The sequence below is a fragment of the Chlorocebus sabaeus genome, chromosome 27 (assembly GCF_047675955.1).
Source record: "Chlorocebus sabaeus isolate Y175 chromosome 27, mChlSab1.0.hap1, whole genome shotgun sequence".
Classification (NCBI taxonomy): domain Eukaryota; kingdom Metazoa; phylum Chordata; class Mammalia; order Primates; family Cercopithecidae; genus Chlorocebus; species Chlorocebus sabaeus.
In genome coordinates, this window is record NC_132930.1 from 46,974,505 (window position 1) to 46,994,936 (window position 20,432).

Sequence of the window (20,432 nt, forward strand, 5' to 3'; positions counted from 1 at the left end):
CCAACAGAAAAGCGCTACCTGGGAGCCAGGTATGTTCAACCCGGAGCTCCATCTTCCGTTTTCTTTGTCACCACGTGTACTGTAAAGAAGCCGGAAGCATAGCACCAACCAGGTAGAGAATGCATCTGCATAATAAAAGATTAGAGTGGGGGTGGCCAGATTTGCATGCACTATGCAAATGACACACCTGGTCCAACCAATCTTTTGTGCCCTATGGAAATCAAACACTGCTTCCTCAAGCTCATCTATAAAACCTTCTTCACTTCACAGTGGAGGTGGAACTCATGTTCTCTGGGACCCCTCTCTCTGCAGATATCTCTTCTCTTTCTTTCGCCTATTAAACTTCTGCTCTTAACCTCACTCTGGTGTGCCGAGTCCTAGTTTTCCATGGCCATGAGACAACGAATCTCAGGTATTTACCCCAGACAATGATGCTAGGTCTAAAAAAGACACCAGGTTCTGCCACATCTTAAATACTGACAGTAAAGCCTCATCTTCAGGCCCGGGGAGAAGTTGCCATTCAGAATAAAACTGCATTCCTAAGATGCAGGGCCAGAAATTAAAGCTACTCAACTCCTTAAGGCCCAGGGACTATCACCAAAGAGGTGGGTGTGTGAGATTGTAAGGGCTGATTTTTGAAAGATAAAATAGGTTCAGTTTCTCAATAAATTAATCATAAATGTCAAAGGCACATTGATGCAAGACCAGCATATGAGCCCGTGTGTCAGATTAACAAGATTTTTTTGAAGCATTAACGGACTCCTTAATAAAGGTTATAAAGGTTATAAAAGACTGATGGAGGTTGTATCTTATGGTCAAGATTAACATTTTGTAGATTGTTTATAAAATTTTGAAAAAACAATTTAAGTCCTGGCATGGTGGCTCACACCTGTAATCCCAGCACTTTGGGAGGCCAAGGCAGGTGGATTGCCTGAGGTCAGGAGTTTGAGACCAGCCTGGCCAGCATGGCAAAACCCCGTCTCTACTAAAAATACAAAAATTAGCTAGGCGTGGTGGCATGAACCTGTCATCCCAACAACTCAGGAAGCTGAGATGAGAGAATTGCTTGAACCCGGGGGCAGAGGTTGCACTGAGCTGAGCCTGTGCCACTGCACTCCAGCCTGGGTGACAGAGCAAAACTCTGTATCCAAAAAAAAAAAAAAAAAAAAAAAACCTAAAGAAAAATAAATTTAATTGGCTTCATACTGTTTTTAGTAGGACTTATTGTTTGGAAAATTAAGTCTCCTCTCTCAAAGAATGAAGGTTTTCACCTTTTTTTGAAATCCTTGAGTTGTCACTTTTGTTAAATGAATGACTTACTTTACAATGATCTGTGATCCTATTCTGTGATATCAACTGTTTTAAAGCTTTGATATTTGATAAACTTTCCAAAATCCAATGATAAATTATGTATTTTTCTGACCTAATTAATCCTTTAAGATATTAGATTCCTTAAAGTTCAATATGACATAATTTCACTTCTTTGGTATAAAAATTAGACAGGAAGCATTGTCAAATATGAAATGGTGTTTGGTGTTCTTTGGGCTGTATTTGTATAAATATGTTGTTGATATGTGTTCCAAAATTATGGGAAACTCCTATAATTCTGATATGACTTAGTGTACATTATCAGTAATAGTCATAATTGTAACGTTAAAATTATGGTGTGCCACAGAGGTAGCAAATTTCCTTGTCAATTATGTTTTTGACTATGGCTGCCATAAAACTTTGTCATCCACAGACAATTGTTGTCTTGTTTTGGTCCTCTTTAGAAGGTGGTTTTATAATCACCTATAAAACTCTAACACGTGCTCTTGAATGCATGTTTCTGATAACTTTGGAGACTGTGATATTAGAATAGAGGAAAAACTTTCAGGACTCATGGAAAGCTAAAATGTTCATGGATATCAAACAGAAGAGGAATTAACTGCATGCACTGAACCAATCTTTTTGACTTTTTGCTTAAAATGTTGCTAATCCTTTGTTTTGTTTTTCAGAGTCTTGAAACTTTTCTTTTAAGCTATTGACAGCTTTTAACAATTTAATATACCTATGAACAAAATTTGCAGCATATTTGTTTCTCTTTACCTGATTTCTCCAGAATTTGGAAACTATTTGTGAGTATTCTTAACTTACGGCAATATAGTTATTCGCATAACTGCAGCAGGAATCTGTTTTCCTTTGTAACAGGACACAATTGGAGAAACTGGTTATTTTTCCAAGGCTTTGATTGGAATGGTGTGCTTTCCTTTAAGGAATCAAACTTGACTTATGGAGCCAATAAAACCTTTGGGAAAACTGGCCCCATATTTTGTCTACACAGTCCCTGTATAGGGTCTTTGACCTGTGGTAAGTAAAGAAAGTCACTTTCTAACAGGCCCGGGAGCCCCAAGTTTGTCTTGGAACCTCAAGAGGAGAGGAAATTCACCCAACCCATAGGTATTTGATGGTGCAAATCCATGACTGGGTTTGGCTTTAAAAAAGTCTTCTTATCTAAGATTCCTTCTATGGACAAAGTTCCATTGAAGCCAATTTTTTTTAAAAAAAGCGTATGTGAACAATAATTATTCTTGCTGCACTTTATACAAATAATCTGGCCAAGTATAATAAAGCAAATAGGTCCTACCATGATTTGTCTTTAGTAAAAATGGGAAACTTGAGAGAGGAAAATTATGTTTCAAAAACTATAGTGCACCTGTTGTTAAATTCTAGTCTTGCCTAATGCTTTTCAATTTTTATTATTTTCTACAGTTTATACTGAATTCTAACTTTTCCTGGCTACAAGTCTCTAAAATAATATTTTCATTTTTTCTTCTTCTTCTTTTTTCCTAACTTGAAATCACTGAAAACTAAGGTGTAATTTCATAAAGCCCTGCGAACTGAAGCTAGACAACTTAAACTTTATAAGAAAATACTTTGGGAGGCCGAGGCAGGCGGATCACGAGGTCAGCAGATCGAGACTATCCTGGCTAACACGGTGAAACCCTGTCTCTACTGAAAATACAAAAAATTAGCCGGGTGCGGTGGTGGGCACCTGTAGTCCCAGCTACTCGGGAGGCTGAGGCATGAACCTGGGAGGCGGAGCTTGCAGTGAGCCGAGATCGCGCCACTGCACTCCAGCCTGGGCGACAGAGCGAGTCTCCGTCTCAAAAAAAAAAAAAAAAAAAGAAAATAGCAGCAACCTATTTACATACATAAGCCCCTTTCATACCTGCCTGCTGATGTATGGACATCAGAGTAATGTGACCTATATTGATTTTCTAGGATTGTGTTCTTTTGTTGTTGTTTTCCTCCTTCCTCCTCCTATGTTATCTTCATAGGACATGAGACTTCACAATCTGATAAAAATGAGCTTCCCTTATAACTTGGAACCTACCCATCTGGGAATAAATCATACTCGCCATGAGATATCAGATGAAACCTGAGACCAGAGACTCATTTTCTTCTAAAATGCTTTCTCCAAAAGATAAAAGAATGGGCAAGGTGCAGAGGCTCACGCCTGTAATCCCAGTACTTTGGGAGGCTGAAGTGGGTGGATCACGAGGTCAGGAGTTCGAGACAAGCCTAACCAACATGGTGAAACCCTGTCTCTACTAAAAATACAAAAATTAGCTGGTCGTGGTCCCTGTAGTCCCAGCTACTCGCGAGGTTGAGACAGGAGAATTGCTTGAATCAGGGAGGTGGAGGTTGCAGTGAGCCAAGATCACACCACTGCACTCCAGCCTGGCAACAGAGTGAGACTCCATCTCAAAAAAAAAAAAAAAGAAGAAGAAGCCAGGCATGGTGGTGCACGCCTGTAGTCCCAGCTACTCAGGAAGCTGAGGCAAGGGAATTGCTTGAACCCAGGAGGTGGAGGTTGCTGTGAGCTGAGATCATACCATTGCACTCTAGCCTGGGCAACAAAAGCAAAACTCCATCTCAAAAAAAAAAAAAAAAGAAAAGAAATCTTGGGGCCCCCAAATCACTAAGCTAACGGGAAAAGTTAAGCTGGGGAACTACTTAGGGCCAACCTGCCTCCCATTCTATTCAAATAACCCCTCTCCTCACTGAGATAAATGCAGATCTGACTGCCTCCTTTGGAGAGTCCAATCAGAAACTCCAAAGAATGCAACCATTTGCCTCTTATCTACCTTTGACCTGGGAGTCTTCCTGCCTTTGCTTTGAGTTGTCCCGCCCGTTCCAGACTGAACCAATGTTCAACGTGCATATGTTGATTGATGTCTCATGTCTCTCTAGAAAGTATAAAATTAAACTGTGCTCTGACTGGGCGTGGTGGCTCACACTTGTAATCCCAGCACATTGGGAGGCTGAGGCAGGTGGATCGCTTGAGGTCAGGAGTTTGGAGACCAGCCCGGCCAACATGGCAAAACCCCATCTCTACTGAAAATACAAAAATTAGCCGGGCGTGGTGGCGCATTCCTATAATCCCAGCTACTTGGGAGGCCAAGGCAGGAGAATGGCTTGAACCCAGGAGGTGGAAGTTGCAGTGAGCCGAGATCATGCCACTGCAATTCAACCTGGGCAATAGAGCAAGACTCTGTCTCAAAAAAAAAAAAAAAAAAAAAAGAAGAAGAAGAAGAAAAGAGAGGAGAGGAGAAAAAAGAAAAGAAAAGCATTAGCAGTGATGTCTAGAATATCAAGGATAGAACAGGCATGTTGGATCACACCTGTAATCATAGCACATTGAAAGGCCAAGGTGGGTGGATTGTTTGAGCCCAAGAGCTCGAGACCAGCCTGGGCAACACAAGACCCTGTCTTTACAAAAAATTAGCCAGGCTTGGTGGTGCACCACTGTAGTCCTAGATAATTGGGAGGCTGAGGTGGGAGGATCACCGGAACCCAGGAGGCCAAGCTTGCAGTGAGCTGAAATCCTGCCACTGCACTCCAGTCTGGGCAACAGACCAAGATTCTGTCTCTAAAAAAACAAAAAAATCAAGGATAGCTTTCCATTCTCCTTTGGGGTTTCAGGTTGACTCTTTTTTTTCTTGAGGCAGTGTCTCCCCTCTGTCGCCCAGGCTGGAGTGCAGTGGCGCAGTCTTGGTTCATTGCAACCTCTACCTCCTGGGTTCAAGCAATCCTCCTGCCTCAGCCTCCTGAGTAGCTGGGACTGCAGGCGCACACTACCACACCTGGCTAATTTTTGTATTTTTAGTAGAGATGGAGTTTCACCACGTTCCCCAGGCTAGTCTCAAACTCCTGACCTCAGGTGATCCACCTGCTTTGGCCTCCCAAAGTGCTGGGGTTACAGGCATGAGCCACCGCGCCCAACCCAGGGGACTTATGGGGAATATGGAGAGGCACTGGCATCAGTGGAATTGTTTCCTGATTTGGGGGGCATTAGCCCACAGACTCAACAATTTCTCTGGTTTCTTGCTAGAGCATAAGCCTGTGCTAAAGCAGATTTGATCCACAGATAAACCACAGATTATAGTCCCATGGAGTCTCCTGTAAGGAAAGGGAAGGGATTAAGACAATAGGAAATAAAAAAAAGGAAAAAATGTAAGGCTTTCATGATGACAGAGAAGTCTTGATCTGTGACCTTGGGAAAGCCGCCCACATCCAGGATCCCATCTGCGTCTAAAGAAAAACCTCCCTCGTCAGCTCTCCATTGAGGTCTCCAACATGTATACAGTTCCAGGAGCCTGGAGGGGCCCTTTTGAGTTAGGAGATGTGAATCCAAAGTTGGAGGCCTTGAAGTTTTACTGCAGTGTGGGTGGTGAGAACTTGATATGGTCTCTTCCAATGGGGTTCAAGGGCAGTCTCTCTCTGATGTAGTTTCCACAAGACCAAATTTCCAGGTTCTAGATTGTGAAAGGTTTGATTGTCCTCAGTCAATGGCAAAAGTACACTTTGTCACAATGCATTAAAGTCTTGCAGTATTGACCAGGTGCCGTGGCTCACGCCTGTAATCCCAGCACTTTGGGAGGCTGAGGTGGGCGGATCAGGAGGTCAAGAGATTGAGACCATCCTGGCCAACATGGTGAAACCCCATCTCTGCTAAAAATACAAAAAAAGGCTGGGCGCGGTGGCTCAGGCCTGTAATCCCAGAACTTTGGGAGGCCGAGATGGGCGGATCATGAGGTCAGGAGATCAAGACCATCCTGGCTAACACGGTGAAACCCCGTCTCTACTAAAAAATATATATATACAAAAATCTAGCTGGGTGAGGTGGTGGGCGCCTATAGTCCCAGCTACTCGGGAGGCTGAGGCAGGAGAATGGCGTAAACCCAGGAGGCGGAGCTTGCAGTGAGCTGAGATCTGGCCACTGCACTCCAGCCTGGGCAACAGAGCAAGACTCCATCTCAAAAAAATAAACAAAAACAAAAAAACAAAAACAAAAAAAAACAAAACAAAAAATTAGCCGGTCGTAGTGGCATACGTATAGTCCGGCTACTCTGGAGGCTGAGGCAGGAGAATCCCTTGAACCCAGGGGCAGAAGCTGCAGTAAGCCAAGAGGAGACAGGTGAAGCTCTATTATTAGAGGTATGAGCGTAACTATTTTTTTTTTTTTTCTTTTTTTTTTTTTTGAGACAGAGTCTCGCTGTATCGCCCAGGCTGGAGTGCAGTGGCCGGATCTCAGCTCACTGCAAGCTCCGCCTCCCGGGTTTTTACGCCATTCTCCTGCCTCAGCCTCCCAAGTAGCCGGGACTACAGGCGCCCGCCACCTCGCCCGGCTAGTTTTTTGTATTTTTTTAAGTAGAGACGGGGTTTCACCGTGTTAGTCAGGATGGTCTCGAACTCCTGACCTCGTGATCCGCCCGTCTCGGCCTCCCAAAGTGCTGGGATTACAGGCTTGAGCCACCGCGCCCGGCCGAGCGTAACTATTTTATAAGGGATCAATCTGTTTTCCAGTGGGAGTGGATCTGATGTCTGTCAATCAGTAATATCTTTAGCCAAGACACTCCAATTGATTCTGTTAGCTGTGCCAATTTCAGTCTTCACGGACTCCTTGAATTGAAATGAACCCATCATCAAAAAAGGTGGGCTGGGCACAGTGGCTCACACCTGTAATCCCAGCACTTTGGGAGGCCGAGGCGGGTGGATCACAAGATCAGGAGTTCAAGACCAGCCTAGCCAAGATGGTGAAACCCCATCTCTACTAAAAATACAAAAATTAGCCAGGCGTGGTGGCACATGCCTGTAATCCCACCTACTCGGGAGGCTGAGGCAGAGAATTGCTTGAACCTGGGAGGCGGAGGTTTTGGTGAGCCCAGATCGTGCCACTGCACTCCAGCCTGGGCGACCGAGTGAAATTCCATCTCAAAAAAAAAAAAAAAAGTGCCTAACTGAGGCCTCCAGCTGAGTCCACTCCAGTGAATTATCAGAACCAATTTGATCTAGGACCGAGTCCAGTCTAGTAATTGCTCAAATAAACTTGGAGAGTTTCAATCACACATTTGTAGAGCTGGGAATTTGAATGAGAACTCGCCCATGACCCCAGTTGTTGCAAGAGATCAGTGGTACCATGAGCCCTACTGGGTAACTTCCCTTGACCACTCTTTGACAATGAAACACTTTAGGCTTATAGTTGCTCAGGAAAGTGCCAGGGTAAACGATTAATTATGTGTGAATGACAAAACTTAAAATGCCCATAGTTTAAAATCTTATGACTCAGGAGGCTGAGGCAAGAGGATCGTTTGAGCTCAAGATGTCGAGGCTGCAGTAAGCTGTGATCACACCACTGCACTACAGCCTGGGTGACAGAGCAAGACTTTGTCACTAAAAATCAATCAACCAATCAATCAATCAATCCTTGGCAGGGTACGTTGGCTCACACCTATAATCCCAGCACTTTGGAAGGTGGAGGTGGGATGATTGCTTGAGGCCAAGAGTTCAAACCAACCTGGACAACATAGCAAGACCCCTGGTCTCTACTGAAAAATAAAAATAAATTAGCTGGGCACGGTGGTGCCCACCTATAGTCCCAGCTACTCAGGAGGCTGAAGCAAGAGGATCCCTCGAGCCTAGGAGTTCAAGGCTGTAATGATTTACAACAGTGACACTGCACTCCAGCCTGGGTGATGAAGTGAGACCCTGTCTCTAAAAGTAAATGAATAAATAAACATGTTTGTTAGGGTTTGAATGTGTCCCTTGAAGTTCAAGTATTAGAAATTTAGTCCCCAGTGCCCCAGTGTTGAAAGGCAGGACTTTTAATAAGCCAAGCCCTCCTGAATGGATTAATGCCATTCTAGCTGAAGCAGGTTAGTTCTCACGGGAGTGAGCTCCTAATAAAAGGACGAGTTTGGCCTCCTTCCCTTCTCTCTCTCTCTGGGGCGTGCCTCTTGCCCTTCCACCTTCCTCCATGGAATCATGCAGCAAGGAGGCCTTTGTCCCAGTGTGGGCTCCTACATCTTGGGCTTCCTGGACTCCAGAACTGGAAGAAATAAATCTGTTCTAGCTGGGAGCGGCGGCTCACACCTGTAATCCTAGCACTTGGGGAAGCCAAGGAGGGAGGATCATGAGGTCAGGAGATTGACACCATCCTGGCTAACACAGTGAAACGCTGTCTCTACTAAAAATACAAAAAATTAGCTGGGCGTGGTGGCACGCGCCTGTACTCCCAGTTATTTGGGAGACTGAGGCAGGAGAATCGCTTGAACTCGGGAGGCGGAGGTTGCAATGAGCTGAGATCACGCCACTCCAGCCTGGTGGCAGAAAAAGGAAGGAAGGAAGGAAGGAAGGAAGGAAGGAAGGAAGGAAGGAAGGAAGGAAGGAAGGAAGGAAGGAAGGAAGGAAGGAAGGAGGGAGGGAGGGAGGGAAGGAAGGAAGGAAGGAGGGAAGGAAGGAAGGAAGGAAGGAGGGAAGGAAGGAAAGAAGGAAGGAAGGAAGGAAGGAAGGAAGGAAAGAAGGAAGGAAGGAAAGAAGGAAGGAAAGAAGGAAGGAAGAAAGGAAGGAAGGCTGTTCTATAAATGACCCAGTCTTGGGTATTCTGTTACAGCACCACAGAATGAACTAAGACAATGTTCTACTTCACTACTAATTAAATAAATACAAATGAGAAGAATGAGGCAGCATTTTTGCTCATTGAAGATAAAACTTAGTGGCACCCCCATATATAATGGCAGGTAAAAGCAGCATTTTATTACTACACATTAATGTGTGTGCTTATTATAAGATCAGTTGGGCCAGGTGCAATGGCTCATGCCTGTAATCCCAGCACTTTGGGAGGTCGAGGTGGGTGAATCACCTGAGGTCGGGAGTTCGAGATCAGCGTGGCCAACATGGCGAAACCACATCTCTACTAAAAATACAAAAATTAGCTGGGCGTGGTGGCAGGCACTTGTAATCCCAGCTACTCGCTACTCGGGAGACTGAGGCAGGAGAATCCCTTGAGTCAGGGAGGTGGAGGTTGCAAGGAGCCGAGATCATGCCACTGCACTCCAGCCTGGGCGACAGAGCAAGATTCCATCTCAAAAGAAAAGATCAGTCGATGAGAACCCCGCAGTGGCACACTCTGCCTGGCCAGGTGTTAGCAGGGTAGGGCTGTGCTGTCATACGGCCCCAAATGCGGCATGATGGGAGCCCCCAACAGCAACCCTGCTCCTTCTATGCATGAGCCAGTGCAGGAGGCTGCTGAGGGGTGCTCCTCTGCCAGTGTGCACAGACATGAATTGGTAAAATGCTCTTTTCCCTACCAATACCACACTTAGGGGGGTGCTGGGTGGCCCCGTGACAACAGGGACATGCACTAGTACTGCACAGAAATCTGTCGATCTCGAGGTATAAGTTCATATCCTGCTGACTTACCAACAAGGTAAAACTGGACATGTAAGTCATGAGTGTGTTTCAAAGTTAGTTTCTACTTTTCATCAGAGTTATACATGCACATTTTCTTTTTTTTTCTTTCTTTCTTTTTCTTTTCTTTTCTTTTTTTTTTTTTTTTAAGAGAGACAGAGTCTCACTTTGTTAAGCAGGCTAGAGTGTAGTGGCACAGTCATAGCTCACTGCCACCTCAAATTCGTGGGCTTAAGCAATCCTCCCACCTCAGCCTCTCAAGTAGTTGGGACTACAGGTGTGTACCACCACACTCAGCTAATTTATTTTTTGTAGAGATGGGGTCTTGCCATCTTGCCTAGGCATGTCTCGAACTCCTGGGCTCAAGCAATCCCCCCAGTCTTGGCTTCCCAGAGTGCTAGGATTACAGGCGTGAGCCACCACACCCGGCCACATGCACATAATTTAAACAGCTACATCGTTTTACGAGGCTGCTTACAAAATACAGCAGTCCCCTGTACTCACATCTCTGGAGGAAACTGACTTCAACTTTCAGCTCATTCTTTTGGTTTCACCTTTGTATCCCTGAAAAGCAGACTTACATTGCTACTTCCTGACCTCCAGTATCACTGTATCATCTTTGATTTAGGTCAATAGTCACAGTTGACATTGTGAGAGGACGGCATGAACTGTTTCATACCTGAGCTATGTAATGGGTCATCATAACTCTCCCTTCCCTGCTTAACTTCTTGTTTCCCCTGGGGTTAATAAATGCTGTCTTTCTAATTTTGCTTCCTTTTTTAAATAATTATTATTACTAATTCAACTCCAAATTCTGCCAAATGTCCCAGTCTCCCCCAAAGCATTTCAGTATGTCAGACATTCTGCCAACTCAAAATAGACTGCTTTGTGAGCTTGGGGCATAGCGTTCACCCTGGGGGCTCCGTTCGCCAGCATTCTTTTGCCCTTCTGTCTTCTGTAGGATCCCCTGCTTCCTGGATCCCACCACTTCCTCTTTCTTGGTTTACTCTCTCTTTGACGAGCATACCCTGGAGTCACTTCTGGAGAAAGGGGCCAGGGATGTGCATTTTTTGAGGGCTTATCATTCTGAAATTCTCTCTTCTACCCTCACTCATGATTAATAGTTTGGCTAAGTATAAAAATCTAGGTTACAAATCATTCAACTTCAGAATTTTAAGAGCTTTCATTCATTGACTTCAACCATCTAGTTGTGTTGTTCAGAAGTCAGAAGCCATTCTGATCCTGGCCAGTTGTACAGGACCTACTGTTTTTCTGTTTTTATTTGAGACGGAGTTTCACTCTTGTTGCCCGGGCTGGAGTCCAATGGGGCGATCTTGACTCGCTGCAACCTCTGCCTCCCAGGTTCAACTGATTCTCCTGCCTCAGCCTCCCAAGTAGCTGGGATTACAGGCGCCCGCCACCCTGCCCAGCTAATTTTTTGTATTTTTAGTAGAGATGGAGTTTCACCATGTTAGCCAGGCTGGTCTCAAACTCATGGCCTCAAGTGATCTGCCCGCCTAGGCCTCCCAAAGCTCTGGGATTACAAGCGTGAGCGACTGCTCCTAGCCAGGACCTATTGTTTCTCTCTGGATATTGACAGGATCTTCTCTTTGTCTCCCATGTTCCGAAACTCCCTTTGAAGTGCCTTAAGTACACTTCTATTTTCATTCTTGGTTCTAAGCACTCAGTCGGTCCTTTCAATCCAGAAACTTGAGTTTAATTTCCTTTTTTTTTTTTTTTTTTTTTGAGACAGAGTGAGACTCTGTCACCCAGGCTGAAGTGCAGTGGCATGATCTCAGCTCACTGCAACCTCTGCCTCCCAGGTTCAAGCAATTCTCCCGCCTCGACCTCCTGAGTAGCTGGGATTACAGGCGTGTACCACCATGTCTGGCTAATTTTTGTATTTTCAGTAGAGACAAGGTTTCACCACGTTGGCCAGGCTGGTCTCAAACTCCTGACCTCAGGTGATCTGCCCGCTTCGGCCTCCCAAAGTGTTGGGATTACAGGCATGAGCCACTGCACTCAGCTGAGTTTAATTTCTGTGAAATGTTTTCGGATTATTTCTTTGATGATTTTCTCCCCTCCTTGTTCTCCCTATCTAGACATATCATGTAGATGTTAGGTCTCCCAGACTGGTCCTTCAATTCCTTTTTTTCTCTCATTTTCACCTTTTTTTTTTTTTTGAGACAGGATCTGGCTATGTTGCACAGGCTGGTCTCGAACTTCTGGACTCAAGTGATCCTCCCGCCTCAGTCTTCTGAGTAGCTGAGATGACAGGCACGCACCACTGCACCGGGCTTTATTTTCAACTTTTTGCTCTAATTTCTATAAAATTTCCTCAATCTTATCTTCTAACTCTTCTACTGAGTTTTCAATTTCCATGATCCTATTTTTAATTACCAAGTGCTCTTTATATTCTCTCAATGTTCCTTCTTTATGGCACCCAGTTCTTTTTTCACAAATACAAAATTTTATCTTTCCTTCTTGCAGATATTAATGACAGTTTTTTTCCAAGCTATCTTCTCGCAGAACAGTCTCTGTTTCCTCCCGGAGGGGATCTAGCTCCCTGCCAGTTTCTAGCTATCCTGCTTATTTTTAGCTCCCCGTCACCCGCACTCCTACATGGAGCCACAAATTTCTGAGCCTTTGGTGGGGGAATATGAGGGCCTGGGTCTGGGGGAATGGGGAGCCCTGCCCTCTGTCCTGGGGGCCACCAAAGCTGTAGTTAGTCCTTCCTTCTGTGCCCCAGTTTCCCAGCTGTTCAATGAGGACTACATTTCCCCTGGGCTCTTCCCACCTGAAGGGACTTTTCAACCTGGGGAGGAGCCTGCAGGGAGCTGCCAGGTACCTAATTCACCCCTAGGAGCATCGCTCCTGGGGTTTGTCTTTCTCGGCAGTTTCTGTCTCCAAAAACCTCTTTGTTATAAATAACTCCAATCAGCATTAAGCTTTACCATCAAACACTGTAATTTGCAGACTACACTTTAGCCACCGCCCAACACTGGAGTTGAGAGGCAACACCGTGGCTATCAGCACATGCCTCAAACGGCACCTGAACCGTCACTGGCAGCTGAGATGAAGGCTCCGTAGGGAATGAAATACAGACACCCCACTCTGTGTGGAGGGGCTGGGGTGGAACAGGAAGGAGGCCAGAAGAGCGACTTCTGGGAGGAGGAAAATGGCTCTGACAAGGAATGGGAGCCACCAGAGACCTAAGAACCACCCTCACCACCTAGCCCAGGGGCTGTGCAGCTCTCAGGGCTCTCCCGGGCATCACCCTTACAGGTGGCATCACCTCTACCTTACGGGCACATCACCCTCATCCAGATGAGGTGGCCTGGGAGCAGCAGAGAACTTGGCACACACCAGCTATCATGGATGTTTGCTACAGATGTCTTTAATACACGACAAAAGTAAGCTGTGGCTAATTTTCATTGAACAGATGCAACCATCAAGACTAGAGAGGGGAAAGATCTGTCAAGGCCACCAGAGCCTGCAGGTCACACGCCAGGGTCTCCCACTCCGGGGCTGTGCAGGCTTCTTGCTGTGCTCATCTGTCCTCAGCTGCTGTGTGCCACACCCACCCATCATTGCAGTTTGTCAGAGACGCCAGGCCAACAAGAGCCCCTGGGCTGTCACTCCTCCCAGGTCTTGGGGATGCTGCCTAGGAGAACCCGGCTCTGCTGCCCTCACTCCTAAGGGGCTCCCAGAAGAGGCCAAGCGTCCAAGAGCTGGTTCCTTGGCCCAAGGCAGGGCTGTTCAAATCCTAAGGTCCCTCTGCTCCCATAGGAAGGCTTCTAGAAGCCTCTCTCTAGGGCTTGACCTGGTTTGGCATAGGACGACTGAGCTAAGGGGATTCAGGACAAAGTTTTCTCCCATAGTGTGGCCGGCATGCTCTCTGAGGCCTAGCATTTAGGAAGTAAAAGAATTATGGAGGCCAGGTTGTGGCTCATGCCTGTAATCCCAGCACTTTAGGAGGCTGAGGCGGGAAGATCGCTTGAGCCCAGGAGTTCAAGACCAGCCTGGGCAACATAGTAAGACACCACCCCCGCCAACGCCCTACCACTCTACAAAAAATATAAAAATCTCTACAAAAAATATAAAAATCTCTACAAAAAATATAAAAATTAACCTGGTGTCATGGAACACACCTGTAGTCCCAGCTACTCAGGAGGCTGAGGTGGGCGAATTGCTTGACCCTGGAAGGTAGAGGTTGCAGTGAGCCGAGATGACACCACTCCCTCCAGTCTGGGCGACAAAGCTAGACCTTGTCTCAAAAAATAAAACTATGGGCCGGGCACGGTGGCTCACGCCTGTAATCCCAGCACTTTAGGAGGCCGAGGCGGGCCCACCACTTGAGGTCCGGAGTTCAAGACCAGCCTGGCCAACACGGCAAAAGCCCGTCAATACTAAAAATACAAAAATTAGCCGGGGGTGGTGGTGTGCACTTGTAATTCCAGCTACTCAGGAGGCTGAGGCAGGAGAATCACTTGAACCCGGGAGACGGAGGTTGCAGTGAGCTGAGATTGCACCACTGCACTCCAGCCTGGGCAACAGAGCAAGACTGTCTTAATAAACAAACAAACAGACGGCCCCCAGCGCTCAGGGGCCCATGCTGGGGAACTGCGCCGGTCTGCTCTGAGACAAACGTGGAGACCACTCCGGAGCGAGGGTGGAGAGGTGCTGGCGGCGCTGGTCCGGGCGCGGGTTGCGGGGCGGGGCGGGGCGGGGCGGGGCTGGGCGGGGCGCTCGCGCTGGCTCTGCCTGAGGCCTGGTCCGGAGTCCGCGGGTCCACACCGCCTCCTCGTGGACATTCGCGGCGAGGGCCAGCGCCTCCTGCGGAGGCTGGGGTTGAGCGGACGGGGAACTGAATACGGATCCTGTAAGATTAGAGCTTTCATCACTGGGTCACGAGACGGTTCTGGGCGCGTGTCCGGGGTTCATCCTGCACATGTGCTGATGGGGCCGCTGGGCACGGTGGCGGTGTGGCCGCAGAGCCCGCAGGGACGCACCCACCCAGAGGGTCCCATACCTGCTGCTCCTCCGCGCCCCGGCCCTGGGTCTCCCCTCTGCGCCCCCGCTGCCCGCAGCCCCGAGCACGCCCCGCTTCCGCTGGCAGCGTCCTACCAGGGTCCCAGGGCCGCACAGCCCGAATACTTCCTCACGAAACTCCAGAGACCCCTTCTGTACCCGCTGTGTCCCGGAGCCTGCCAGTAGCCACGGTGACCTCAGGGTCCCAGACGCTTAAATGGGTTCTGAAATTTTCTCTGCCTCGTCTTGCCTTCCGGGAGCAAATGTGATGGTGGCTGCCAGCTGCTCGCCTATATTTTTCTGTTCCTAAGGGCTCAACAAGGCAAATGCATTGGCTCAGGACAGGACAAAGAGCACGATGATTTCCCATTTCCCAAGGTCCCGGGGCACTGCGGGCGCGGGGCGTGGGGGAGAGAAGGGCGGCGGCCCTGAGCCGGGACCCCTGTGTGGGAGAAGACCTCTGCCCTCCTGGAGGCCGGCCTGGTCTTGAGTGTTTTTGTCTAGCATCCATGGGCTGGGCGAGGCGTTGGGGACGTTTGGGACTCAGTCTGTCCTTGTGCCTCCCATGGCTACTCCAATCCTTCCCTCTCTTCCTCCAATTCCAGCCACCTCTGGACTCCTCCAAGGGGCTTGATCAGGCCTCGCACAGGTCCCTGGAGTCTGCACTCGCCAGGCTCTCTGTCTAGGAGGCTCTTCGCCCAGATACCTGCATGGTGTTCTCCTGGTCTTTATCCAGGGGTCCCTGACTTTCCTGACCTCCCTGAAGGAAAGCCAGGAAGAGTGGAGAGGTCTGAGCCAGGAGCCTGTGGGAGTCAAAGAAGGTGCCCAGAGGAGGAGGGGAAGAGAAAGGGTGAGTCAGGTGGGCTCTGCCCACCCCCATGCCCCCCGCTGAGCCCTCCCATGCCCTGCCTGCTCCTGTCAACCTCCCACCGCCCTGCTGAGTTGGAGCCTGGGGAACCCGGAGGTGAGGGTATGGCAGGGAGGAGCCCCACAGGGGCCATGGGACGCCAAGAGGTGACCCAGGAGGCATGCGTGGCAGCCCTGCCTCTGAAGTGTGGGGCCTAGAGGGACCTGTTGGGCAGCTCGGGGCTTCTCTTTGGGGAGCTGACCCAGCCGTCTGTTCTGTGGCCACCTTGATGCCCACATCCAGTTCCTGCCACAGTGCCCCTGTGTGAGCCCTACCCCCTGGTGGCACTCGTGCAAAAACTGGAAGGAATGAGCGTTCCAGGCACTGAAGCAGCAGGCGCCAAGTCCTGAGGCAGGAGAGAACTTGGTGTTTGTAATGGGCTCTTTCAGAATGGCTGGTCCACAGTCAGCCCCAGAAAGGAGTGCAGATGTGTCTGAAAACAGCAGGGCCGGGGGACCACACAGGCCTCAGCGGCTTCATCTGTGGGTGGGGCTCAGGTTTACTCCACCGATCCATTCTGGGATCAGCGGCTACCCAGGGCTTGCTCCTCTGGGGTGCTGGTGTCTTGCATTAGGCCTTCCCTTGCATGACCTCTGCTGATATCCAGCCTCAAGCAGGCAGGGACAGACTTGGTCTACTCCAGAGCAGGTACCCAAAGTCACACGGCAAAAGGGCATGGCAGGAGGTAGTAAAAAGCTGGGAGCAACAGTCCATCTAGCACAAATACATTTTTGCTGCAAAAAGCTCTGTTGTCAGGCCGGGCGCAGTGGCTCACGCCTGTAATCCCAGCACTTTGGGAGGCTGAGACGGGCGGATCACGAGGTCAGGAAATCGAGACCATCCTAGCTAATGCGGTGAAACCCCGTCTCCACTAAAAAAAATACAAAAAACTAGCCAGGTGAGGTGGCGGGCACCTGTAGTCCCAGCTACTCAGGAGGCTGAGGCAGGAGAATCCCTTGAGTCAGGGAGGTGGAGGTTGCAAGGAGCTGAGATCCCACCACTGCACTCCAGCCTGGGCAACAGAGCGAGACTCCATCTCAAAAAAAAAAAAAAAAAAAAAGCTCTGTTGTCAAGACAGCCCTCAGGTTCGAGGATTCAGTAGAAGGACTCACAGTTATGATTCATTACAGCAAAAGGACACAGAAGAAAATCAGCAAAGCAAAAAAAGGCACATAGAGCAGGGCCTGGGGGGAGACCAGGTGCCAGTACCCACAGGACATCACTCTCCCGGCAGTACCAGGAGTGTTGTCAAACTGGGAAGCTCACCCGAGCCTTCGTGTCCAGAGTCTTGATTAGGGGTTGATCACATGGATGTGGAGTGTGGAGTGCCTATGTGGCTGACCTGACTTACTCGGTCTCCAGCTCCTTCACAGCTCAAGCTCATGACCCAAAGGCCTCTAGTTACCTTAGACTACCTGGTGTGGTCCAAGGCCCCCACATAATCAAAGACACTCTTATCAGGTAGAATATTCCAAAAGGTTTAGGACCAATCCCTTTTTTGGAGTGTGCAGAGTTGAATACACTAGGCCTGCTGCGTGAATCCTATCCCGCACAAATCCAGATAAGTTTCAGAACACAGAAAGTGAATGCTGGCCGGGCGCGGTGGCTCACGCCTATAATCCCAGCATTTTGGGAAGCCAAGGCAGGCAGATCACTTGAAGCCAGGAGTTTGAGACCAGCTTGGCCAACATGGTGAAACCCCGTCTCTACTAAAAATACAAAAATTAGCCGGGCATGGTGGTGCAAGCCCATAGTCCCAGCTACTCAGGAGGCTGAGGAAGGAGAATCGCTTGAACCCGGGAGGTGGAGGTTGAAGTTGAGATCACGCCACTGCACTCCAGCTTGAGTGACAGAGTGAAACCCTGTCTTGAAAGAAAAAGAGAGAAAGAGAATGCGGAAGGGAAGGGAGGGAGGGAGGAAAAAAGGAAGGAAGGAAGGAAAAAGAAGGAAAAGAAAGGAAAGAAAGAAAATGCTCCCTGTATCAGCTCCTGCCTGACTCCAGGCTGTACCCAGTTGTGAACTCAGCCAGCTCTCATGCATGGCTCCTTCTCACCCTTTAGGTGGCAGAGCTGGACCGTTACCTTGTCTCTATGTCTCTAATCACCCTCTTTAAAGTTAGGTTCCTCCTTTTTTTTTTTGTTTTTTTTTGTTTTTTGAGACAGAGTCTCACTCTGTCACCCAGGCTGGAATGCAGTGGTGCGATCTTGGCTCATTGCAACCTCTGCCTCCTGGGTTCAAGCGATTCTCCTGCCTCAGCCTCCCTACTAACTGGGGTTACAGGCACCTGCCACCACGCCCAGCTAATTTTTGTATTTTTAGTAGAGACAGGGTTTCACCACGTTGGCCAGAGTGGTCTCAAACTCCTGACCTCAGGTGATCTGCCTGCCTTGGCCTCCCAAAGTGCTGGGATTACAGGTGTGAGCCACCACACCCAGCCTATTGTTTCCTTATACACATTTTTCCCTTCCTTTCCTTACACAAAATTTCCTTATGTTGCAATTATTCTTGTTTTGAAAAGGATCTGTCTCCACTATTACAATGTCCGCCCATTAGTCCCCAGTGCCTGGCCCGGTACCTGAATTTGCATTGAAGGCAAGAAAGAGCATGCTGGGTACTTCCCATGTGACCTTACTGAATATTTACAACACCCTCTAAGACAAGTGTTCTTGGAGGACTGGGATCCCTCATCCGCAATTCTGAAATCTAAAAAGCTCAGAAACCCAAAATAGTTTTCTTTCTTTCTTTTTTCTTAGAGACAGGGTCTCACTGTGTGGCCCAGGCTGGAGAGCAGTGGCACAATCACGGCTCACTGCAGCCTCAAACCCCTGGGCTCAAGCAATCCTCCTCTCTCAGCCTCCTGAGTATCTGGGACTACAGGCACAGATGGTTCACACCCACCTAGTTTTTTTTAACTTTTTGTAGAGACAGGGTTTTGTTATGTTGCCCACACTGGGCGCCAACTCCTGGGCTCAAGCGATCCTCCTGCTTGACCTCCCTAAGTGCTGGGATTATAGGCATGAACCACTGCACCTGGCCCCAAAATGTTTTTCTTAAAGGTGGTGCAAAATCTGACTTGAACAGCTACAAGGCTTTTTCTGATCTTCATCTCACAGTCTGAATGGTCACCCTGTCTTTGCAGAAATTGTAATCTCTCTGGTTTTGTGGTACTGTACTGTGCCCCAGTGGGAGCACTAAGTCAGATTTTAGCTGTTCATTTTCCATGGCTGCAGAACAAACTATCCCAGATGGTAGTAGCTTCAAACAACAATAAGCATATATTATCTCATCCAATTTCTGTGGTCAGGAACTCAGGGGCAGTTTCGCTAGGTGGTTCTGGTCCAGGGTCTCCCATGGAGTCACAGTCAGTATGTCAGTGGGGACTACTGTCTTCTGAAGGCTTGACTAGCATCAGGCGATATAGTCCCAAGGTGGCTTCTTCACTGCAGTGGGCAAGTGGGTGCCGGTTGCTGCCATGAAGCCTCAGTTCCTTGCCACATGGACCTCTTCACAGGGCTACTTGATGATAGGGTGGGCAAGGCAGTAGCCATGATGTCTTGTGGGAGCTAGCTGCAGAAGTCACACTCCATCATTTCTGCAGTACCCTCTTAGTTACCCAGGTCAGTCCTCTCCAGTGGATTGGAGGGGACTACACAGGAGCATGGATATTGGAGGCGGGGGGATCCTCTTTGGAGGCTGGCTACCCCAGTTATATGTACCTATTTGAAATCCAAAGATCCTCATTTCTAAAATACACCTGGTGGACTGGCGTGGTGGCTTATGCCTAGAATCCCAGCACTTTGGGAGGCTGAGGCAGGCGGATCACTTGAGGCCAGGAGTTCGAGACCAGCCTGACCAAAATGGTGAAACCCCGTCTCTACTAAAAATACAAAAAATTAGCCAGGCGTGGTGGCGGGTGCCTGCAATCCCAGCTAACTGGGAGGCTGAGGTGGGAGAATCGCTTGAACCTGGGAGGCGGAGGTTGCAGTGAGCCGAGATCATGCCACTGCACTCTAGCCTGAGCGGCAGATTAAGACTCCGTCTAAAATAAATAAATAAATAAAGACAAGACAATACACCTGACCCCAAGGCTGTTGGATGAGAGACTGTGGATTGTAAAATGCACCTTTTACAGTTGAGGCAGAGTCTCAAGGTCACTGGAATGACAACAGCTCTGGGTCCAGTTTTGCTTCTTCCACCCGTGCCCCAGCCAATCAGTTGGCATTGTTTGTAACCATAGCCACGTGAACTGTGGGCTTGCCGTGCAGCAGCCACTGCACTGGACAAGCGTTTCATGCACACTCCACCCTCTAGTCCCCATGACATCCAACCAGGTAGGGTGGGCACTCGCTCTGCCCTTCCTTCTGCTGAGAGGAAGCTTCCAAAGCAAAGCCAGGTCTGTGTAGCCCAATGTCCAGGCCATAAACACTTGGCTGGCTCTGGCTTTGCTTATAGGCTTGTCTGATTCTACAAACTTGTGGGTGTTTTCCCAGGCTCAGCCCAGGCTTGGCTGTGGATCACATAAAGGAAGAAAGTCAAGATGCTGCTCAGGGGCGGAGCCTGTGGGCAAGCCGCACACAGGGAAGACCCCTGCCCGATCCCGAGTCGGGAACCTTAGAAAGACCCCATGTGTGCTTGGGCATCATTGTGGGGAAGACTGGGCTGTGGAAAAACACTAGCGTTTGGAAATTTTGGGGAAGGAAAGCGATGGACAAGCGAAAGGGTGGGAAGGGGCTGGTTTCCTGCTGCCTCTGCTCTAAGA